At 36.3% G+C, this 25,751-nt stretch overlaps 1 long non-coding RNA gene across 2 annotated transcripts in view; it reads right to left on the bottom strand.

The window, feature by feature from the left end:
• LOC110260239 overlaps nucleotides 1-25,751 on the bottom strand; it is a 117,209-nt gene that overhangs the window by 77,019 nt on the left and 14,439 nt on the right. Inside the window, exons 2-3 of one of the 2 annotated variants that reach the window (XR_002343165.1) lie at nucleotides 25,573-25,707; nucleotides 1,292-1,446 (exon numbers count right to left, since the gene is read on the bottom strand). This is a non-coding gene — a long non-coding RNA (uncharacterized LOC110260239). Of the gene's footprint in view, nucleotides 1-566; nucleotides 1,447-25,572; nucleotides 25,708-25,751 lie in introns of those variants that run through there. The other variant, XR_002343164.1, reaches the window with a different exon arrangement.

A 25,751-nucleotide genomic window follows, 5' to 3' on the forward strand; every position in this document is an offset into this window, starting at 1 on the left:
GTCAAAGAAAATCTAACTTGTGATTTTCCAAGAGCAAATGCAAATGGTTACCAAACAGAATTTAGAAAACAAAAGGGAAAATATCTCAATAATTAAAAGCCATTAGATAAATACTCATTGACCAGAGATTTTCACTTCATCTACTTTAAAACGGATTTTTTTGTTTGATAACCCTAGCCTCTGAGTCCATAAAAGTGCATCATCTTTAGTTTGGAAAACTATTTAAAAGATTGTTTTGTACTATTATATAAAACTGAACTCAAAGTAGACGAGGTCATCTCCTGTGCAACTAACAGTGTTTGAGAAGAGTTGCTAAATGAATGGAAAGTCATGCATTTGCAGAAGATGAGGTCTTAAACTAGTGCTAATTTGCCTATTTTAGTATTGAATTTTAAAATTAGGGGGAGCTCCCATCGTGGCTCAGCAGTTAACGAATCTGACTAGCATCCATGAGAACGCGGGTTTGATCCCTGGCCTCGCTCAGTGAGTTAAGGATCTGGCATTGCCACGAGCTGCAGTGTTGGTTGCAGATGTGGCTTGGATCTGGCATTGCTGTGGCTGTGATGTAGGCCAGCAGCTATAGTTACGATTTGACTCCTAGCCTGGGAACCTCCATATGCCACAGGTACAGCCCTAAAAAATAAAAATAAAATAAAATTACATATATTTTCAATCTAGCTAATTTTTTGTTCTGTGGGTGTAGAACCATGTTGTCATAAATGTTAAGGAGCAATTAAAACATATTATTCCATGAATTTATCATATTCTTTGATATGATAGTGATATTCTTTTCTATTAGTGATTTAAGATCACTCTCTATTGACTAAATACCAAGGATGCAAACAAAAGAACTAATAATCTTCTCTGAAAATGTAGTAGAATGCCTTTTATTCTCCAGATAAAGTGTCACTCTTCTCTAATGGCCACACCCGTGGCATGTGGAAGTTCCTGGGTCAAGGACTGAATTCCAGCCACAACTGTGACCTACTCTGCAGCTGCAGCAACACTGGATCCTTTAAACCATTATGCTGGGCCAGGGGTTGAACCTGTACTTCAGCAGTGACCTGAGCTGCTACAGTTGGATTCTTAACCCACTGTGCCACAGCGGGAACTCCTAAAGTATCATTCTTTTTCCACATAGGATTAAGCTGTAGGGTAAACAGATTCATCTTTACATATCTTCAAGTACTCACGTAATCACTGAATTAAAGATTTCAGAAGTCAACATTATTTGGCCTATTTTAAGATCAAGTAGACATAAATAAATTTCAGGGGTTAAAAAAAAGAATACCTGGTTAGGAGGGGAGTTTGATTTCGATGAGCCTGTCAGGGTAAGATGTCAACAGTCTCTCCAGAGTAGCTAAATTGTTTGATCATTTGAAGTGTTTTTCATGAGGGATGTGTGCCGTAGGTAGTCCATGGACTCAGAGCTAAAATGCATCGACTCTGTTAAGAAGAAAGACATGCATTTTTCAATTATTTTTTGATTCTTCCAACCATGTTAGCGAGATAGCCTCAGTTTGATTCTAATTGTCTTGTTTTTCTAACATTTACTAATTTCCTTTTTTAATATATGAGGATCAGGACTTATTAGGCTTGTTGCTTTTTGTGGGCAAGAACATCAATAACAGCACAAAAATAATAGCTAATGATTTTTAGAGTTCTACATGCCAGGTACACTTATAAGAACTTCATATATGTAATCCCATTCACATATGTAAACCCATGGAGAAATTTAATATATCTATACAGAAAAGTGCTTAAGTCGTATGTTTAGAGTGATGATTCTTATAAAAAACTAAACTCATCCTTTTAACCTGCACTCATACCAAGAAACAGAGAGCAATAAGCACCACTCTGTGACCTCTTCCATTTCTACTTGCTCCAGGATAATTGTATCCTGACTTCCAACAACTCAGATTAATTTTGCCTATTAAGGTACTATATAAATAAATGCATGTGTATGTGCTTCTTATGTTTAACATTACGTTTGTGAGATTCATCCACAGCTGTTGTTTGGAAGCATAAATTATTTATTTCATTGATGAATGGTATTCTAATGTGCAAAGATATCACCATTCATTTAGCCATTCCATTATCATCCATTCCATTACTGTCCATTTGTACAATTTCCCAGTTGGATCTATAAAGAATAGTGCTACTATTAATATTCTAGTATGTCTTTTGATAAATCCACAAGCATATTTCTGTTCTGTATATACCTACAAGTGGAATGTTGAGTCATAGATATATCTATAATCAACTTTGGTAGAAGAGTTTTCCAAAGTGATTATGTCAATTTACATTTGTATCCATAATTTGTAAGTATTCTGGTTGCTCTGTATCCTCTTCAATACTTGCTACTTTTCAGCTTATTAATTTTAGCCATTCCAGAAAAGCCAAAGAAACATACAACATACTCTAGACTGAAATTCTAGGAATTTAGCCATCCTGAAGAACTGGACTGCCTAGTGAGCTATACCTTTGTTGTGATCCATATCAGCAAAATGGATACCCTCTATTTCTTTTTTTTTTTTCCAATTCAAAATAAATTGTGAACTAGAGTTCCTGCTGTGGCACAGAGGGTTAAGGATCTGTCATTACTGCAGATGTGGCATAGGTCATAGCTGCAACTCAGATTCAGTCCCTAGCCTGGGAACTTCATATGCTACCAGTGTGACAAAAAAAAATTAGATATTATATTTAGAATGGATAAGCAATGATGTCCTACTGTATAGTACAGGGAATTATATCCAGTCCCTCAAGATAGACCATAATGGAAGATAGAATGAGAAAAAGAATGTATATATATATGTATGACTGGGTCACTATGCTGAACGGCAGAAATTGACTCAACACTGTAAATCAACTATACCCTAATAAAAATAAGTTTAATTAATAAAAAATATTCTCTGTAAAAAATGTGAAATATAGCATAACATTTACATAGAGAAAGGGTATGCGGTTCAATAAAAAACTATGAAGTGAATATTTTTTAGCAGCATCAGGTAAAGAAAGACAACATTGCCTCCAGCTCCCAGAGGACCCTTTCTGTCCCTTCCAATCTCAAATTTCTACTTCCAAGGAGTAATTGCCATCCCGACTTTTGTGATGATAATTCTGTAACAAATTCCCGGTATTTCTTAGTGTTCTATCACATAGCTGTAAAGATGTTAGTGAACTTTCTTTTTGGTTTTGAAGAAAATCATGGTGGTCTGTTTTTTGATTTCATGTTTCCATGTGTGGTTTTTAATATGTTAAGCATAGCATACATGGTTCATTGTCATTGCTTTGTGGGATCTCATTGCATGGATATGCCAGAAATTATCCATTCTACCATTAAAAGATTTTTGGATTGTTACCATCTTAAATGATACTGCTAAAGATTCGTATGTGTTCTTTGTTGTGGATGGGCTTATTACAAACCTAGAGATATTGGGCAGCACAGGTTCACATCTCTTCATTTTTAATAGATAATGTCTAAGAATTTTCAGAAGTGGTTGCACTAATTTAAACTTTTACTAGAAGTTTACAAGAATAGATGTTGTTCCAAATTCTTACCCACATTTGTTACTGATAGATTTTACACCACCTACAGGTTGCAGACGTGGATCAGATCTGGCATAGCTGTAACTGTAGTGTAGGCCTGCAGGTGCAGCTCCAATTTGACCCCTAGTCCAGAAGTTCCATAGGTCACAGGTGCAGGCTTAAAAAGTAAAAATAAAAAAAAAAAAGACTTTATACAACCTGCAGAGGTAGTGATATCTCATTATGGTTTTTAATGATGGAAGAAGTTGAACACTTTTGCCTGTTTATTGGTTCTTTGGATTTCCTTCCTTGTGAAAGGCCTGATCAAGTCTTTTGCCCATTTCTCTACTGAGTAGTCTGTCTTAATGATTTGATTTTCAGAAACACTTTATGTATTCCGGGTACTAGTTTTGTGCCATGCAATTATATTACAAATACATCATCTTCCATTGTGAATGCTTCAATTCTCATTTCCTATATGGCTCATGAAGTTCAACATCTGTTTATGTTTATTAAGCATTTGTACTTACTCTTTTGATAAGGATTCAAGTCTTTTAGTAGAGTTTTCTATTGGCTTGTGTAATTTGCAAGAAATTATTGATTTGTAGGAAGTTTTAAAAAAATATATCATGAATACAAGTTCTTTTTCAGATAGATATATTATAAACATATTTTCTGCCCATGGGTTTGCCTTTTAGATTCTATTATCATTGTTTTGATGAATATGAACTCTTAATAAAATTCCATTTTAATTAAAAAAATAATAATTTGTGATATTTGTTTTCTGCCTTAAGAAATCTTTGTCTATGCCATAGTCATGAAGACAGTCTTCTACAAGCTTTGTTTTCTCTTTCACATTTACATCTTTAATTCACCTGGAACTGTATAGTGTGAGATAGGGTCAAGTTACCTACTTTTTTCAAGGAGATATCCAATTGATACAGCACTGTTAAATGGAAAGACCATCCCTTTTCCACTGTATTGCACTGCCATCTTCATTGTATTTCAGGTGTGTCACTGAATATATCCATTTCTGACACTGTATTCTGTCTCATTGATCAGTTTGCCTATCATTGTTCCAATATTTCAATTTATAGAGCTTTCTAATAGTCAGTGAAATGCTTCCAAATCTGTTCTGCTTATTCAAAATTGCTTTGATTATTTCCATATAAATTGCCTTGAATTTCACATAAAATTTAAAATCAGGTCATAAATTTTCTCAAAAGAAAAAAACTGTAGATAATTTGATTAGGAAAACATGGACTCTTTAGATCAGTTGAAGAGACTTGACATCTTTATTTCATTTAGTCTTCACTAAAGTCCTCTGAGATAGGAATTATTATTATTTACATTTCATTGATGAAATAACAAAGGAAAAGTTCTGTTAAGAAACTTATCTTACACCTTTCAGATAGTTCTAGACTCTGAATTCCTATCCAGAGTGCCCAGAGAAGAACATAAGTAAAATTTAATGTGTTTTGTTTTCATAATAGTTAATTTTATAATTACTTTCTTTTAAAAAAGTTTCCAAATAAATAGTAATAGCTAGTTTTATATTTGAAATAAAAAATGAGGTTATTTAATGAAAAAATTAAATAAATAAATTAGGTGATAGGCTAACAATAAAAATTGAGAAATTTGTACATGAAAGGTTGACTGCGTTTTCAGAAACTCTGACCAATTGAAAGTGCTTGCTTGGTGGTTACTAAATTAATGCTAAGCTTGTTTGGAACAAAGCTAGTCAAAGATATCTAGTTCACGTCATTGATGTTGATGCAGGTAGTTCTATTGATTTTACTACTGCTGGCCAGATGACACACATAACTAAAACCATTAGCTACACCAAAATATTAGGGAATAAGAAGAGAAACTAGGACACAGCCCAATTCAAAAGTGTTTAGAACCGATATCCATCAAAAAGCTGTTTTCAACTACCCCCATCTGGTATTAGTGTTAATTTTTGAAAAGTAAGATTAACTTGGGATTTACAATAAAATTATTTTGCTTTGGAAACAGACATTCAGTTATGAGGGAACTGAGTGTATAATCCTGAAGCTTCCTCCAAGGTATAAAATTTTATTATTCTGTGAAATCAAAGAGCTGAAAAATGTTATTGAATACTGCAAGAATTTGTTCTCTTACAGTTTCCTTGGTGAAAATTAAACAGAGGTTGTTCTATGGTAGCTGTGACTAACATGACTTTTTTTTTTTTTTTTTTTTTTTTTTTGCTTTTTAGGGCCACACCTAAAAAGGTGGCATATGGAAGTTCCTAGGCTAGGGATCGAATTGGAGCTAACAGCTGCGAGGATACAACAGTCACAGCCACAGAACTGCAGGGTCCAAGCAGTGTTGGCAAACTGCACCACAGCTCATGCCAAAGCTGGATCCTTAACCCACTGAGCAAGGCCAGGGATCAAACCAGCAACTTCATCATTACTAGGTGGATTTGTTTCCAGTGAGCCACAAGGGGAACTCCCATATCCTTGTTTTTTTTTTTAAAATGGGGCAATGGATAAAATCAACTCATTTGTTTTTGCTAGAATCAAACATAGGTTGTTTTGGGAATTGGTATTGAATTTTACAGTGAAGGTGAATTGATTAATAGGTTTATAATTTAGTACAAGAGAAGTTTCTCTCTTCTGAAGATGGGGTAGACTTTACACCTGTCTGAATAGAGCTGTGTGCAATGTATTAATTAAGATAAAGAGTAAATCTTTGAGTCTATAACCAAAGACAAATTTTAAACTATTTCTAATATAATAAATAAATCTACTAGTGGGTCTTTTAAACTTTTAGGTAAGTGTTATTAATTTTAAAAGTAAATAGAATTACTTAATACCTAATACTTGAAACATTGTTATCTATGAATTGAAGAATAAATTGGGGTAAATACCCTATGTGGTCATGAAAAAGGATTTGCACTTTTACAATTTTTTTACACAGTATATAGGTAATCCTATTTATTGACCAATCTTAAGTCAATATTGGGGGCAAATTTCTTTAACATTCTAAGATTATTTCATAGGTCTGATTCACAAATTTACTAGTATTTTTTCCTTTTCTTTCTGTACTTCTCTGAGTAATTGGTTGCCTATATTGGGCTATTTTATGGGTTGTATTCATTGATATGTATTTAGAGGGAAAAACCTCTCTCAGAAGAATCAAGAACAGAATACTGGGCATTTTTAAAATTCTTAAGGTCACTCATGAAATTCTGAAAAGGCTCATTTTGCTTTCACTGTTCCAGTTATGTGCTTTATCAGATCAGGTGCAGTATTGAAGGCCAGAGAAAGGTTAAATGATAATTCTCATCTGAATCCAAAATATCTTCTTAAGGAAGGAGGGGGAAAAAAGTGTTGACCATTAAATAATCAAGTATATTTCTCCCTTAATTAGAAACATAAGTAAAAATTCCTTTGGGCTTAATCGGAAGCCTACTTAGCACTTGAAATTTATAATCATACAAAAGAATGACCAAGAATTTCCATCTTTTATTTATGTAGTTACCTTCTTGTAACAGCCAGTAGGAAGCAGTTTTTCCAAATGAGATTTTCAAAGTAAGAATCTTTTTCAGCATTACTGCCAATTCTGAATTGATCTCCTAATAGTGTGATGTCAACTAACATCTTATATTTGGTTCAGAAAACCTGCACACACGTTAGCATCAAGGGTTGCATTTGTATGTGTTAAAAGATATCAGGCCAGCCTTGTCAGGAAGCTTAATATCAGGTGGAACAAATTTTTGTTATAGGAGTATAATTATCTCAAAAGCTGATATTCAGGAATTACCAAGATAGATGTGGTTGACCCAATCTTGTCTCTATCAAAATTACTTTGAAAGCAGGATAAGAAAAAGGGTTGAAATCTCATTTTCTGAAAGTCAAGTCTCTTGTATTTATAAGAGTTAATTGAAGCCCAAGGCAGACAGTTGGGGGGATAAAAAATTACCAGGACTGTTTAATTATTCAACTCTTATTTTGTTTTCCTTTATCTTGTTTGTGTTTTCAATACCCATAAGAAATAACCTCAGATCACAAAAAGCTGAATCTAATGCTGGTGAAAAGAGAATTAAATCCTAAGACAAGTGAGTTGTTTATAATAGTACATAATCTCAAAATGAGTTTATCTCCTAACATAGTCAAATTATAACTTAGAGTACCAAGAAAAACAGCACAATCATTTATTCTTTATTTTTTGTTTTTTGGTTTTTTATTTGTTTGTTTTTTGTCTTTTTAGGGCTGCATGTGCATGTTCCCAGGCTAGGGGTGGAACTGGAGCTGTAGCAGCTGGCCTGCACCACAGCTCATGGCAACGCCAGATCCTTAACCTATGGAGCAAGGCCAGGGATGGAACCTGCGTCCTTGTGAATGCTAGTCAGATTTGTTTCCCCTGAGCCACAACGGGAACTCCTATTCTTTATTAGTTGTCTTTGAATAACAACAAGAAATGAAAGTGAAATCTGGAAAATGGCGGTAATAAGAATGTCTTAAAGAATATTCTGGGAACCAAGTGTGAGACTTTTTATCTTATTTCAGAGAGGAATTGTCTATAAATTATTAGATTAGCAAATGATCTGAACAGCAAGCATAGTTGTCTTTCAGAGGTATTTACTAACCTGGCAGAGAGGAAATAAATATTCAAAATATTTCAACATTTCAATAAATATTCTACAGATACTCTTCATGTGATTTTCAATACAGCCATTTGACCCAGTAGACATAAGCTTTCCCATTGTTCAGTCCATAGCAATGTATTTTTACAGTGGGTTTTATACAGTTTTCATAAATATTTTACTTAAATCTAATTCTAATAAGTACTTTGATAACCTGCTCTTAATGAATCAAACTAAAGAATTAATCAGAATAATATTTTTACTTTGATTTTCAGAGTGAGATATGCATAAATAAATAATCAAAGTCTTTAATTCTAACTAACTGGGTTCATTCTTAGCACTTTCTCTAAATACTGTTACTGATGTTCCCGCTGAGAAATTCCAGGTTTCTAATGACCAGACTTTATAGGTAAGACATTCTGAGTTCTCTCTGTCTCTACCTCTCATGAATTGGGAAAGCATTTCAGTTTGCCCTAAAATTAAACTCTTTAACAATCACAGTTTGAGCTTTTCATTTAGCTAATTAGTACTGATTCTTCCAATGCACTGTTGTCACCCATATGGGAGAGAAGCAGCAGATTGCCTATCTGTTCCTTTTCAATTCCCTGCTAAACTGTAAAACATGGTGCTTCCTTTCTGGTTTCTTGTCACTATTCTCTACATTCAAGAGAAATTGTGAAGCAGGGTAGGGATAATTCAGTCTCTTAGGGAAAAGTCTTGAAGTACCTATCCAGACACATCTGGGGACATAGAACTCACTTACATAAAACATTATGGTGTTAATTAAGACTCTCAGGACAATAAAAGCTAGCAGGCAAATTGCTGTCTGGAAGTTACTGATGGTCAATGACATGCATATACATCCCTAGATGTAAGTGTATAAACGTGAATTATAACAATAGCAAAGTAGTTTCACTTCATGATGCTTGGGGTAAATGTATCTATTTGGAAATATTAAAACTGTTTTAGGTAACATTTTTGTTTTTATGAATAACAAATAAGTTCTTATCTCAGCTATATAGATGCAATTATTTATCTATCATTTCAAGTCCAGGCAGGACAGAGAGCTCACACATATGAGACTTTAAAGAAAATATAATCAAAGAGCTGTCTACAAAGGAGTGAACAGAAATAAGAGAACCATGGAAGGGTGTAGAAATACTTACATCCTACCAAAAAGGGAAAGGCATTACCAGTCCTAAGCCTCAAGGAGAAAGGAGAGGAAATACCGCTACTGGAGCTAAGTGAGGGAAGGAGGGGACCTGAGGAGGAGCAAGCAAGATGGGAGCAGGAATTCCTTGTCCTCTCTATTCTCCTTCCATTGCCCTCCAGTCTCCTTCCATTGCCTTGGGCAAAGGTTGCCTGGGGCAAGGATATGGAAGTTGGAGTGCAAAGTGAGTAGTAAACTTGCTAAATAAATAATCACTAATGGATTATAACCTAAGACTATTTTACAAAGTCTATTCACTACAATTCATTAATTCATTAGTCTTTTGTTGTTATTGTTTAGGTCAAGATCCATTGTTAGAGATAAAGATAATTTAAATCTCAAGCATCTAGTACACAGCGAGCACTGAATAAACATCGGTTGAATGAAAAACAAGAATGAGTGAATGGGAAATTTGGTTGAATTATCTATTTGGAACTTTTCAAATTTGAATTAATAAACATCTTTGTTCAATTTTTATAATAATTTTAAGACAACTATGTTTATAAATTCACTCTTCTTTTTATTCCCATTGTCCCATTCTAATCCTAAAGTTTATCAATCTCTCCCTATAAACTCATTGAGATAGTTAAGCCTTATATTTTCCACTGTCAAACCAGAGTGTACAATTCAAATCAATCAGGTGCCCCTTAATAAAAGCTGGAGGAATATCGTCCCCAGTCTCAGCATCCCAAAGCAGGAGTATGAAATATTAATAATAGAGTTGTATTATATCTAAATCAAGCATTGTACTATGTTTTTCTCTCTTTTATTCCAGTAAGTCATCAAATACTTTAAGTTAGAAGATGACCCCTGTCAAGGTAAGCTAGTCATTTTCTGTCTTTGAAATAGCTCACCATGTGCCAGGAGGGAACCGAGGTGCTTTAAATAGGCATTGACCATGCAAACTCTCCAGCTGTTGACAATTTTAAATGCTAACAATAATATCAACAAAACATGGTCACCATTTACTATGCTTAAACCTCATTGGTATGCTCTCACTCAGTTGTCCAGTGTCATGAAGCTAGAATAATTGAACGTTTAACAGAGCAGACAGCTTATCCAGGGTTGTACAGTCAGAGCAGTAGGGCACATGGTGAGTGAGCAGGAGAGTATAGTCAGAGGCCAGACTCTGCCCAAAACCTTTGCTCTTAACAAAAGCAGTGACAACCCTCTTTTGACTCCCATTTGATTTAATATATTTTTGGCCAAAATTGGAAAAGCTCATGTCTCCAACTTGGCTCTGTAGGGTTCTATAGAGATGCCTTTGAGAGCAGAAAGGCAGAAATTTCATTTCTGCCATTTGAGGTAGAGGGGAGGAAAAAGATAACTTTATTGAGAGTGACTATAATGAGAGAAGATAAATCAAAAAACTGTACCATGAGAAAAGTGAGTTTTTGAAGGAAAAACTGTCACATACTAAAGGAGAGTGTGTTGTCATTCTATCCCATGTTCTACTTCCATTGGTACATATTTTCAAAATGCAGCTGGAGGCATTCAACTTGACCCATCACTGCCCTCTAAACAAAGTTAGCTCTCCCAAGCAACTCTGAGCAGCAGCTTCCACATAGAAGCACTGGTGACAACACTGACAGGTCTAGGTAATTTTTGCTTATCTTGACTTCTGTTCTTGCTAATCATGGTGACACTGGACTCTAGCTTTCCATATTAGTATTTGGTCTCTAGTCTGGTGACCCATTTGGCCTTCCTTCTCTGGCTTAGTGGAATGAATGTCATTCTTAACCTTTGGCTGTGCCTCACTTTTTCATGTCATCATTGGCAACAGCTTTAAGGGAAAACACTTTATTTTAAGCCTGGATCCACTAAGGCACTTCCAACTAAGCCAACCCCTAGCATATTCATTTAGAGAGGGAAAGTTAAGTCTACTTCTTTAAAAAAGAAAAAGTTAAAAACCTTTATAAAATTAGAATATTTAAGTATGGAAATTTTTACCTACTCTCTGCAAACAACACTTAATATGTGTTTTTGTGTTAAGCTCTGCAATAAATTCTTCAGTTCCTAGGTTTCTAACTAGGCTTCCATCTTTACATATATGAAAGAAGACGTTTTGTAGAGTGCTTCATAGTAAAGAAGGCCTTTGGAATCAAGTAATTTTCAATGCTACTTAAAAATGACTTTTTGGAGTTCCCATCGTGGCGCAGCAGAAACAAATCTGACTAGTAACCATGAGGTTGCGGGTTCAATGCTTGGCCTCACTCAGCGGGTTAAGGATCCAGCACTGCTGAGAGCTGTGGTTTAGGTCGCAGATGTGGCTCAGGTCTGGCAGTTTCTGTGGCTCTGGCATAGGCTGGCAGCTGTAGCTCCTATTAGACCCCTAGCCTGGGAACCTCCATATGCCACGGGTGTGGCCCTAAACAAACAAACACAAAGACAAAGAAAAGAAGACAAAAATATAAAAATGACTTTTTATTATTTTTAATTGAGGCAAAGTGAGGAGGGTCTCAAAAAACATCTAATCCACATCGTTGACTTAGGAATGCTAACATTCCTAAATGTTAGAATGTTAGAGCAAGTGAACAGTATATGCCCAAAACCCAACCAGACACTAAAAAAATAGACAGGCAGACAAAAGATTTACAGTAAAGAGAGACAGCATGGTACAGACTGTAGAGTGAAATTTCCCAGGCTCAAATTCTACCTGTAATACCTAACAGCGGTACAACTTTAGACAAATTTCTTAATGTTTTTTCTCTGCTTTTTGTTTTATGTATAGAAGGCAAAATGAAGATAAAATGTGAACTATTATAGTTGTAGCAGTTTTACATAGGGTTTTATGAAAATTGAATGATATGATATTAAAGCATGGGCAGCTCTTAGAGTGGTGCCTCACATAAGAAGTGCTTAATGAATGGCAGCTGTCATTATTACCAGCAACCAGCGATGTGACAACTGCAAGCCATAGACCTCAGGAAATCACTGTCTTCCTTCTTAAACAGCATTGGCCTTTGATCTAGAAGACTCTTCTCTCTTTAATAATGTATTCTTTCGCTAGAAATAGGCTCCCTTGACCAAATGCCAATCAGTTAAATTTTGACGGGTGGCATTTTGCACATTTTAATATTTCTAAGCTGTAACGTAATCCCCTCCCTCCCCCTACACAATATGTCAAATTAAAGGAAACGATAAGAACAGAAATCTCATCAGTCTTATTATTCCCCATGCATGGTTTCAGTGTACTACTATTTGTCTGGTATCTGCAGTGACTCCAAAGAAACCTCATTCTGTCACTAGAGATGTAGACTTTTAGGATTTGTCTGTACTGTTTGTCTGTCAAGCCTTGCAGTTTAGTCTCTCAGCCAGAGTGGTTGTCTTCTAAAGAGAGGTCATTCTAGAGCTGACCCAGGAATGTATTTTCCTTTTTTCTTCTGTTCTCTCTTTTCTGGACTCCCTTCTCCTTTAGTATTAGAGACAAGAATCACAGAGAGGATTCATTCAAAATCCATGCTGGTTCTTTTTGTGTCAGAGGAATATAGAATTTGAGTTCAATGCTGAAGGCAAAGAGACATAATTCCTGACTCCACCACTTATTAGCTGGGTAATGCAAGGCAATTTTCTTGATATCTTTGGTAAATAACTGTTATTGTGAGAATGAATTAAATGAGATGACACATTTAATTACATACAGCATATAGTAACCTTACCATAGTGGTATCAATTATTGTTGTACTCTTCACTATCTATTATCGGACATGTTTTTCCGTGTTTCTTCTCTGTAGTTATGTTAAGATCTTTACACTTTATACATCAGTCTAGTCTCTCTCCTTCCTCCCCTCCCCCCAAAGCATATCCTCTTAGTTAGCTATCTGAATCTTTATTCACCCACTTGACGTCATTCAGATTTTGGACCCTGTTCCCCTCATTAAAATACTTCTGGTCTGCGGAGTTCCTGTTGTGGCTCAGCCGTTAAAGAACCCGACTAGGATCCATGAGGATGTGGGTTTGATCCCTGGCCTCGCTCAGTGGGTTAAGGATCCAGCATTGCTGTGAGCTGTGGTGTAGGTCACAGATGCGGCTCGGATCTTGCACTGCTATGGCTCTGGCATAGACCAGTGGCTATGGTTCCGACTGGATCCCTAGCCTGGGGACCTCCATATGCTGTGGGTGCAGCCTTAAAAGACAAAAAACAAAAACAAAAACAAAAACAAAAAAAAACCCTTCTGATTTGATAATCTTCCACTTTTTTTTCAAAACACTTATTCCAATTCCTCTGCCTTTTTATCTGCAGCATCAGACAACATAAGCAATTACCACTCCACTTTTCCTAATGTGTGAGGGTAAAGTTTCAATAATCCCTCTCACTTTTCTCTAAAGGCCACTTTTCTGAAACACTAGAGCACTCTGGAGGAGAGCTCCTAAAGCTGCTGCTGCCACTGCTATTGGGGCAGATTTAAAGTTGACTGCAGCTGCTTCAAACAGATGCTCCTGGTACAGCACTGTCCCCACAGTCACTCCAAAGCCTCAGGGTTGAAAGTTGAAAGGAAATCCTAGAATGAGCACAGAGGGACAGGATCTAGACATATTACCTAGATTAACTGGTAAGCACAAAATAAGTAACGCTTAAGGATATGAGTTTTAGAATCAAGGCAAAGACAAGGAAGCAACTTAAATGTCCATCAACAGAGGAATGGATAAAGAAGATGTGGCACATATGTACAATGGAATATTACTCAGCCATAAAAAGAATGAAATAATGCCATTTTTAGCAACATGGATGGACCTAGAAATTATCATACTAAGTGAAGTCAGACAGAGAAAGACAAATATCACATGAGATCACTAACATGTAGAATCTAATAAAAATAATGCAAAAAAAACCTTATGCAAAACAGAAACAGATTCAAAGGTCTTGAAACCAAACTTATGGTTGCCAAAGGGGAAACAAGGTGTGGGGGTGAGGGGAGGAATAAACTGGAAGATGGGGATTAAGATGTACACACTACTATATATAAAATAGATAAGTAATAAAGATCTGCTGTATAGCACAGGAAAATCTCCTCAATACTGGTGTAATAACTATATGGGAAAAGAATCTGAAAAGGAAAGATACATGTATCTGTATTACTGCTTCACTTTGTTGTACATCCGAGACTAATACAACATTGTAAGTCAACTATACGTCACTAAAAATATTTTTTAAAACGCCATAAAGTCAGATCCCAGCAACATTACTTTCTACCTGTGTGGTCCTGAATAAGTTATTTTAACTTTTCTGACTTTTGTTTTAAAAAAGGAGGAATGAGAAAGTAAAATCTGCTTTTCAGAAACAGACTTGTGGTTGCCAAGGGAGAGGGTGAGCAGAATGGACTGGGCATTCGGGCCTAGTAGATGCAAACTGCTACATTTAGAATGGATAAACAAGGCCCTATTGTATAGCATCCAATCTCCTGGGATAAACAATGATGGAAAATAATATTTTTAAAATAATGTATATATATATATATATATATGTATGTATGACTGAGTCACTTTTTTGTACAGCAGAATTGATACAACATTGTAAATCAACTCTAATAAAAATACAAAAAAATTAAAGAAAGTAGTATATGCTTTTTAAAGAGGCTATAAGGATTAAATGGTATAATGCATTTGAAAGGGCTTAATAAATTACTTGGCATATTATGGTCATAATTATTTTAAATATGATATGCAATTGAAGATATATATACACATATATGAAGATGTGTATACATATATCTTCAGCTGCATTTTATATTTATAATAATCATGATCATAATAATATAATATGACAGTAAGTTTATAAAATATTCATTCATCTCTTTCTCTACTGCCATGATGCTTCCTTAAACTACTATCATACCCTCCCTGGAATAATTCAACAGCTTTTATTTTTTTATTTTTAAGTGATTTTTTTCATTGCATTTAAGAAAAATTCTAGCCTTTAACAAGTCCAGGCTAGACCCTGTCTATTTCTCCCTCTAAGTGTCATACCCCTGCTGCCTACCCCCAACTAAATTTCAGCCCCAGTGGTCTTTCAGACATTCTTCAGGTGCATGTGTTTCTTCCCTCTGCTGGAGTGCACTTTCCCAATCACATTCTATTTCTTCACATCTCAGCAATGTTTCCTCAAAGAGGCCCTTCTTCACCCCTCTGTCTTCATTCCCTTTTATATTCTCCCATAGCACTGTTAATTTTTCTTTATAAAGTTTATCCATATTTTCATTTGAATATTTATGTTTATGATTCTTAGTTTATTATCTCTTCTCATTATTTGTCCATAACCACAATGAACACAGAAGTCATATCTATTTTATTTATATCTTTATACCAGGTGTCTAGCCCAGAGTCAGATCCATGGCTTCATGAATATTTGCAGAAACGAGGTTGAGTGAATATGACAAATATAGGACAGAAGCGCTTTCTACCCTTGCCTTAGCATACTTATCACCATCAGCAGCATCAGCAGAATCTTTGCAACAGCAGCAGCTATGATTCACTGAATGGCTGCTGTATGCCAGGTCCTGTGTTAAACTTTTCCTCTGTATATGCTCATTTAATCTTCACTATCATCTTATTATACTTTACAGGTTAAAAAAATGCATATTTAAGGCCATATAGCTATGGTGGGCCCAGAATCAAACCCATACCTAGGTGATCAAAGGAAAGAAACTGAGCAGGTTACTACTTATCCAGAGGAATAAAGCAATGTTTTCTTTTTCTTAAAAAAAAATCCTAATTTAAAAATTTCCCCCTAAAGATACACTTCAGTGCTTAAAATTTCCAAATGGCTAAGAAATGAAGTACATATCAAAATTGTCTTTTTTCAGAGTTCCCATTATGGCTTAGCGGGTTAAGGACCAACGTTTTCTCTGTAAGGATGCATGTTCAATCCCTGGCCTTAGTAGCTTACAGATGTGGCATTGCTGCAAGCTGTGCCATGGGTCTCAGATGTGGCTTGAATTCAGTGTTGCTGTAGCTGTGGTGTAGCCCTCAGCTGCAGCTCTGACTAGACCTGTAGCATGGGAACTCCCATATGCTGAAGGTGTGGCTGTCAAAAAAAAATAAAGAAAAAATTATCTTCTTTGAATGCTAACTGGAAATTAATAATAAATTCCCTGTGTCCTATGCTCAGTAAATCTTTTCAATGTTTCTATTCTCTCAGTCTGTCACATAGAAAGTAATATTGCTCAGTCATCAGTGAACCACTGCATTGATCCTGGAAGGATCATTCTCCCTCTCCTTCTATATTGCTACCTCATCACCTACCAACAATAGATGCCCTTTTTAACTGGTAAATAAAGACAGCATCCACCTAGTTTATAAAGAAAAAATAAACACTGCAATGTAATGGAATTTTATTTGTGACTTCCCAAAGCAGAAGTATTATATGACCTTACATGCTCATAGGAGGTACGCTTTAGTTATTTAATCGTCCCAGAATTTAATTACAGACCGTTGATTTCAATAGCTTTTTATCCCACTTTCCATTCCTCTAAGAAAAAAAGGAAAAAAAAAAGGCATTTTCAAAAACCATCATACAGGAATGTTATCTCAGAGAGATGTAGATTCTTAAAAATGATTCTGGGACTTTGCATGGGCAATATTCAGACCACAAAGAAAATCTACCTTTTTCTAGTTGGCCTTTTAAAAATCATATTCATTAGCCTAGGGTAACAGATGGCCAACTGTATTCAATATAAAGCTGACCTTTAGCAACAAGGTCACCAGGACTCGTAATTTTTCTTTAAATTCTTATGTCTGTTTGCTTTTATGTGAGTGTCTGGAAGCACTATAAATATGTCCTGGTTTTATGCTCATGATATTGTATGCACTTTCTCCTGTTAAACTTGAACCTATACCTTTCACCCAGAAAAAAAAAGTTCTTCATTATTTTTATGTGACTTTTATGACCTATTACATTAACTTGGAGTACAAATGTGGTCATGGTACTAGTTAGCTTGGGCTGCCATAACAAATTATCTTTGACCAAGTGGCTTAAGTGACAAATTTATTTTCTCACAATTCTGAAGAGTGGAAGTCTAATGTCAAGATCCTGGCCAATTTGCTTCTGTGAGAGCTCCTTTCTGACTTGCAGACAGCTGCTTTTTCCCTGTGTTCTCAATGGTGAAGGCAGAGATTTCTCTAGTGTCTCATAGAATAAGACACTAATTCTATTAGATGAGAACCCAACTCTTATGACCACCTTTAACCTTAGTTTCTTCCTAAAAGCTCCATCTTCAAATACAGCCACACTGGGAGTTAGGGGTACAACATATGAATGTTGGAGTCACATAAACATTCAGACCATAATGGTCACCTTTATTTTATTTTTAAATTAATTAACCCAGTGTTCACATGGTCAAATAAACAGGAAGCTAAGAATCTCCTCTTCGAGGGCACCTTCTATCCCTAAATTATTTAAGTATACTATTGCTTTAATCACTGCAAAAGAGATCATTCTTTTAAACACTAAGTATAGAAAGTATAAAAATCAAACTGGTTTGCCAGTGGAGCCCAGCTTTCCACCTCTATAATGCTTCTATATTGCTTCTGTCTCTACAATGATGAAGTTAATGCTGGTCCTGCAGAGTCCTATGCTTCATTGAGACTCTGATTCTTCCAGTTCTGAACAGGTCATAATAATGCCCATGATCTGGTTCCCAAGATTACAATTCAACCACAAGAACATTGAACTGAACACAGCCCTTGCTATTATCACTAAGACTAACTATTGAACCTGGGTCACGGATCCATACTTCTCCTCCCCTCCTGAGTTTTTTTGGCAAGGCCTTGATTTCCTTTCCAGCTATAAAACAGTAGTGAGATCATCTTCCATCAGACCAGTGCTTGAACAGTGAAACAAAGGGGTCCTTGGTCCTCATGCATGTTTATTTACCTCTTCCCTAGCAACCAGAGCCACATATCCAGAGTTACTATTCAGAAGAGCATTTTTTCTCTACTCTACAAATATCTTGTAATATCATCCCCTGGAACTATGGGTGCCTAGGACCCTTATATTTGCAAAACTAGAGAAGCCCATTAAAATGATTCTTCTGGAGGAAAAATTTTATATATATATATATCCAGAAGAGGCATATTTTTCTTTATTCATCATCCTTTTATATCAGCAACCAATCCTCTGAACAATTAATAGTATCTTCCTTAGGACTGAAACAACTCAAAGTGAGAGAGTTGGGAATTATAAACATTTAAAATTAATTTTATTTGATCAATTGATATTTTCTGCAATTTTTAAGGAAATAGAAATCATAGGAGAATTTGGGCTATGATACATTAAAAAGTGTGACAAATAGGAATAAGACACATAGTTAAAGACACCTAGACATGAGGATGATGCCACTGGTATGATGACCCTACAAAAGTTTTCAGATGATGTGAAGGGCTTAGATATATGGGCAGGCTTCTTTAGAGCACATGGCAGAGACAATTCATATAAAACATAGTGCATGGCTGTGTATATGCAGGGACAGAAAAGAGGCACTGAATAAGTAGCAGATTAAGAAAAGATTTTTCTAGGATAGGAACATGAATGGGTCTTTTGTAAGGAAGATACCAAAATTAGAATTAAATCTGTCTTCTGGTCCCCAGGGAAGAAGACTCAGTTTTTCAGAACAGGGTTTAGGTTCTGAATAATTGTGTTGGAAGTATGGATTCTTAATTATATTCACTCACCAGATAGCAAATAAGATCTTGTCTTATATTTTCTGGAATACTCAAAAAAGCTTAAGGATACTCTGTGACTGGCCTCAGTAGTACCACTTTGTACTTAATCAATGAACCTGTTTTAAACTTGCACTCAAACATTCCTATCCATTTATACTTTAGTGAAGGAGACTTTTATAAATATTTTTGAAGAAACTAGTCTCTGGGAGTGGTGATAACAATAAGGCTGAGTGCTCCAGAATCCCATTCAGAAAAGTTCTTTCTATCCTGGCAGGATGAAAATGTAGGTAGGTAGGGCTGTGAAAGACAGCTGTCAGCCTCTTCGGATGCTTTAGCCAAAAAAAGAGCTGCTTCACCCAAGAATATACGCTGCGTAAAGTGACCCTCATTTAATGATTGACAGAGGCAGCAATATGAAGGTCCAGCTATTCTGACCTCAAAGGGACATCTCTAATGAGATATTTTAGCTCTTGAGTTTCCCCTGGGGTTGGCTGAGGATGTCACCCAGGCTACCTCTGAGTATGACTTCTCTCTCTGCCCATTCCTGGTTCCTCCCCATCCCTTCCAATGAGGCTGATTATGGCAAATGTGGTCATTGCCTCCCAATATCCATTAAACACTTGGTACTTGATAACACAATTCCAAATTTTAGATGGGGATACTGGAGCTCAGATAAAATTATTTATTTCCGGAGTTCCCGTCATGGCGCAGAGGAAACGAATCTGACTAGGAATCATGAGGTTGCAGGTTCGATCCTTGGCCTCGCTCAGTGAGATCTGGCATTGCTGTGGCTGTGGTGTAGGCCAGCAGGTGTAGCTCCAATACACCCCCTAGCCTGGGAACCTCCATATGCCCCAGATGCAGCCTTAAAAAGCAAAAAATAAATAAATAAATTTAAAAATCATTAATTTCCTAAAATAATTATATCCTGGCAAGTTATTATAGCCAAGGAACTATGTTTTGGCCAATAAATGTAGGAAAAAAAATTTTAAAGAAGGAAGTATACCTTTCTCACCCTTCCTTCTTGGTGCTGATTATAATGAAGACTTGATAGCTAGCAACGGAGAAACTCTTATGGACCACAAGGCAACCTTGTAAGTATAGCAGAGGGACAAAACAGGACTCTGGGTACTTAATACTTGTGAAGCTATGACACCAACCCTGACTATCTACTACTAGAGTCTTTAAAGGAAAAGAAATAAATTTCCATTATTTAAGTAACTTTGAGGATTTCTTTAAATCTATAGTCTGTTTTATTTTATTTTATTTTGTTTTATTTTTTTGTCATTTTTAGGGCCACACCCACAGCATATGGAGGTTCCCAGGCTAGGGGTCCAGTTGGAGCTGTTGCTGCCAGCCTAAGCCAGAGCCACAGCAAGGCCAGATCTGAGCTGCGTCTGTGACCCACACCACAGCTCAGGGCAAAGCTGGATCCTCAACCCCATGAGCGAGGCCAGGAATTGAACCCACCCTCATGGTTCCTAGTCAGATTCGTTTCCTCTGTGCCATGATGGGAACTCCGAAGAGTTTTTTATTTTTTTATTTTGGGTTTTTGTTTGCGTATTGTTTGGGGGTTGTTTTTCTTTAACTTATAGCTGAATCTAAACCAAAATAATATACAAGAGATTTGGGGAGTAAGAGTCGGGAAAATTAGTAAAGAGTGGAAGCAAAGGCAATTCCCAAGATTAAAGTAAACAATAGTTCCAGGAGAGGGGAAAGCAAACATGTTTATCTGGCCCAGAGAACTAAAAATTCAGATCAGAGCATGAAAGCTGATTCTAGGGAAAAAAAATCTGACATGTTTGACTGTCATGAAAATTGTACTGAGAGGCATTTTAAAAGTTATGAGAAAGTATAGAAGGCTTAGATCCTCAAAGAAGTGAAAGGCAAACAAATAAGCAAAATTTTAGAACCTTAGTAACTACAGAGGAAATAAATTATATAAGAAATCAAAAGCATCATAGTATTCTACCTGGTTCAGCATGAATAATATTTATGTGGTCATGGTAGTGAAAACATTGAATAATCTTTTACCTAAAAATTTAAATATGCTAAGATGATGTGAGGGGTAAGAAAGGAGAGAACGAGTTGTGAGTTATATCCTCAGATACTGTAATAGAACATTTTTCTTGATGAAAGAAAGTACAGAATATGCATTTTTTTAAATTAAGAAGACATATACTTAGAAAACAAGCTAAATAAATTGAAAGCAGTTGTACCTGTGGATTACGATAATGGGATCAAATGAATGTCACATTTAACACCATTTACATTTAATTTTTTGCAGTTTGGAGTTCTCGGTGTGGCTCAGTGGTTAATGAATCCGACTAGGAACCATGAGGTTGTGGGTTTGATTCCTGGTGTCGCGCAGCAGGTTGAGGATCCGGCATTGCCCTGAGCTGTGGTGTAGGTCACAGACGTGGCTGGGATCCTGCGCTGCTGTGGCTCTGGCGCAGGCCGGTGGCTACAGCTCTGATTGGCTCCCTAGCCTGAGAACCTCCATATGCCCTGGGTGCAGCCCTGGAAAAAACAGACAGACCAAAAAAAAAGAAAAAAAATCTTTGCAGTGTCATTCTTATCACATGACATGAATAAAATCTGAGCTATGACAATTATAATTATTGCCAATATACTAAAATTTCCCCAGAGAACATTAGCTTTCTGCCAATTCACATAAGCTAAATGCCCTGAACTTTCCTTTTCAGAATGAATGTTCTTCCCGGGATGAAAGATCCTTGCTAATTTCTAGAATTTGCCATTTGTGAGCTATTTCAAATTTCAAAAGACATTTAAGATCCAGGATTGCCAATGGGAGGTTTTTTTCCAATATCTGCTGATTATCACAAACTCCACATGAAACTATTATACAATAAAAAAGAAGCCAAAAAAGGGGAGAGGGGAGTCCCCATGATGGCTCAGTGGAGATGAATCTGACTAGTATCTGACAGGTTCAACCCCTAGCCTCCCTCAGTGGGTTAAGGATCTGGGGTCATTGTGAGCTGTGGTATAGGTCACAGACATGGCTGGATCTGGCATTGCTGTGGCTGTGGTGTAGGCTGGAGGCTGCAGCTCTGATTCAACCCCTAGCCTGGGAACCTCCATATGCTGCATGTGTGGCCCTAAAAAAACCAAAAATAAAATAAAATAAAAAAGGAAAAAAATTAAAAGGGAGAAAACCTCAGCTATTCTGAAAACAACTTGAAGACTTTGTGGGGGTTAAAAAAAAATTCATTAGGTTCTAAAATTAAGTTTTTTTGATGACTATTTGTGACCTTCTTTTAAAATATTTATCCCTGAATTATGCCTCATTTATAGCTCTGATGCAATCCCTAGCCTGGGAACCTCCATAGGCCATGAGTGTAGCCCTAAAAAGACAAAAGAAAAATTAAGTATATGTGACTAATGTTCTTTATTCAGCTATTATCCTTCACTAATTGAAACTGTTTATATTCAGTTCCTCTGAAAACTTTAAGGCAAAATTCTTGTAAACTTGCTTTTTGTATCAGAAAAAATGTTATTAAACACAGTTGGACCTGACCTCTCAACTACTTTAAGTAGGTCTTGATTAGAGGCTCCATAAATGGAAGGATTGTGGCTAATTTTGCTGTGTAACAAGTTATTCTAAAACATTAGCAAATTAAAAGCAATTGTTTTATTTTGCTCAAAATTTTGTGGTCAAAAATTCAAGAAGAGCTCAGCAAGAATTTCTTACTTGGGTCTCTCAAGTAGGGCCCGTCAAACAATGGCTGGGCTGCATTTATATGAAGGCTCAATGAGGCTGATTTCCAGATGGCTCACCCACAGGGAAGACAGCTGATGGAAGTTGTTTGCTGGGAAATCAGCTGGGATGTTCCGAGCCTTTCCATATATTGATCTCAGAGTAGTCAGACCACTAACATGGAGGCTCAGGGCACCAGGTTCCAGTAAACAAGGTGGAAGCTGCATAGCCATTTTTAGCCTAGCTTTGAAACAGGCTTAAAGTCACCTCTACTGCAATCTATCAGATAGTAATGAGAGACAGCCCCACTGAAATTCAAGGAGAGAGGACATGGATCCTACCGCTGGGTCAAGTCAAAGAGCATGTGATTATTTATCTTAAACATCCACAAGAAGCATAAATCTTGAGGTCAAGTTGTTATAGCCCAAGTTCATATTGTTATTTTTGTGGTATTTTTTGAGACTTCATAATAAATAGTTATTTTGAGTCCCTGGGCTTTTTAGAGTTTACTAAAGTTAGCCCACCCTGTTACATGAAGTCAATTTCCACCCTTGAGTGTTTCTTTCTCTTTGATGAATCTACCACATTAAGCTTTTAACAAACATGATGTTTTTGCCAAGTAGATGTAGTGGAGAGTTTCTAACCACCTCCTACCACATTATTAAAATATTTTCCCATCTAGTGATTGTTATAGTCCTCTCCATATTTCCTTACTTTCATTACTTCCTTCTCTCCAACCCCAAATATTTCCTTCCTTTCTTGTCCAATATGCTTTGATTTTTTTGGTTCTACACTTTGCTAGGCACTGGGGATACTGAGAGTAATAAACCATATTTCCTTTTCTACAGCAGCTTGCATTTTGGTGGCTTAGACGGGATCTGAAACTGACAAACAGTGTGGGAAATGTGATTGCAGAGATATGTGCAGAGGATCATGAGAACACGGAAGCCGGAATGAAGTGCCTCAACATCTAAGTTATTCAAGAGAGAGCAGTACAAATTTGTATTAAAAGACAGAACAGATTCAATGTCTGAGATACATGACTACGATGCCCACACATTTCTGGATCATGTGTTTCCAAATATAAATAATTTTATCTCCTGAAAATAAGATTCTTTTAAAAATAATGTTATCCACATTTATACAAACATATGAAAATACACATTAATTTGAAATCAACTAATGCCTCCCCCCCAATAATCAAACCATTGCAAGCCAGCTTCTTTGGGGTAGCAGAGAAAGCTCAGGAAACCCCCTTGAGACTGTTGGAAGTGCTAACCCACTCCAGTGACTGGATTCTCACAGCTCAATTAAAACAGAAATAGCAAGCACATCTGGTCATTAAATTTTAAATATGTATGAGGATAAAAGGCCTTTAACGGTGTTTTACTTTTTTTTTTTTACTATTAATTCACAGCTAGATGGAAGGAGAATACTTCGGAGTCTTATTTCATTATATTTCTATGACAAAATGTACCAACCATTTCCCTTTTGGTTTAGCTTAAGCTTGATTTTATGATAATTTTAAGGTAGTTTCTTCCCATATTTCCCTCAAGGGAACGTAGATCTTCACTGTTGTTGAGCGAAGGCGGTGGAAACGGAGCTTTTCGGTTTATGGAAGAACATCAGCACATTCTCCTCAGTAGGATGCCAGGTATTTAACATGATTCAACTGAACAATCGGGTTAAGTCTGGAGATGTTTAAGGCATCTTAGGAGTTGGTAAATGGGCTGCAAGACATTTAATACATAGAAACAACTGCCTGTGGACTAAAACACTGGGACTTCTCTGGCATTTTTAGCAAGACAGAAAAGATAAATGTTCCTTCATGAGCTAGCCTGTACTACAATGGGAAACATTTGCAAGTAGAGAGGTTAATCCTATGTCTCTCTGTCTTTGAATTCTCAGCGTCTAGTAAAATGCCTGACAGAGTATGTGCTGAGTAAATTTCACTAAATGTGTGAAACAATAAATGTGATGTGGAGACGGTAACTTAATTTTTAAATAATCACCAGCTATAGTTAGGCAAAAGGTGGACAAATTAAGTTGCCTTGTACTTGAAATTTGCAATGTCATTTTTCTTGATATTATAGCAACTGATTTTATCATCCTAATCATAAATCTTGAAGAAATGCATGCAGGGAGTTCCTATTTTATCTCAGTGTTTAACGAATCTGACTAGGAACCATGAGGTTGCAGGTTCGATCCCTGGCCTTGCTCAGAGGGTTAAGGATCAGGCATTGCCATGAGCTGTGGTGTGGGTTGCAGACGCAGCTTGGATCCCGAGTTGCTGTGGCTCTGGCACAGGCTGCGGCTACAGCTCCAATTAGACCCCTAGCCTGGGAACCTCCATATGCCGTGGGTGTGGCCCTAGGGAAAAAAAAGGCAAAAAAAAAAAAAAAAAGAAAGAAAGAAATGCATGAGATATTTTCATCTGACATAGCTATAAGTAATATATAAGACATTAATAGATGCTTAAAAATAGAAATTAGGACTCCACTGGGTTAAGAGAATTCGGTAATGAGTTATTTAGTCTGCCCCCACAGTGAGGGGGAGAAAGAGTAATACAGTAATGATCTACTTAATTATTTCTAAAGTATTTTTGATAGATGCATGTCATAGCTTAGCAGATGTGACAGTGACATTGATTCTGCACAGTGAAGATTCTTTCATTACATATCTTACAGTTCATTACAGTGTTTTTCCCAAATATTTAGCCTTCATTTCGCTTGCTGCTTAAAGTTACATTGTCTTGATTTTTAAAGGGGTGGGTTTTATCTTGCAGGCTGGGACATACATTACATTCTAGCTGCTATTAATATCAAAGAAAGATAGAATTCTTACCATGTAAGACTTCTGGCTCTTGTCTCAAAGAACATTCCACGTTGCCATTTGGTTCTCCTTTTAGCAAAGCATCCTTTTTAGTTAATTTTTGCAACAACCATTGCCAGATAACCAAATTCTTTTTTCTTGGGAGCACTGAAATCAAAATGTTAAAAAGAACTTGGAATTAGGCTTAGCTT

Source organism: Sus scrofa, chromosome 4 (genome assembly GCF_000003025.6).
Source record: "Sus scrofa isolate TJ Tabasco breed Duroc chromosome 4, Sscrofa11.1, whole genome shotgun sequence".
Classification (NCBI taxonomy): domain Eukaryota; kingdom Metazoa; phylum Chordata; class Mammalia; order Artiodactyla; family Suidae; genus Sus; species Sus scrofa.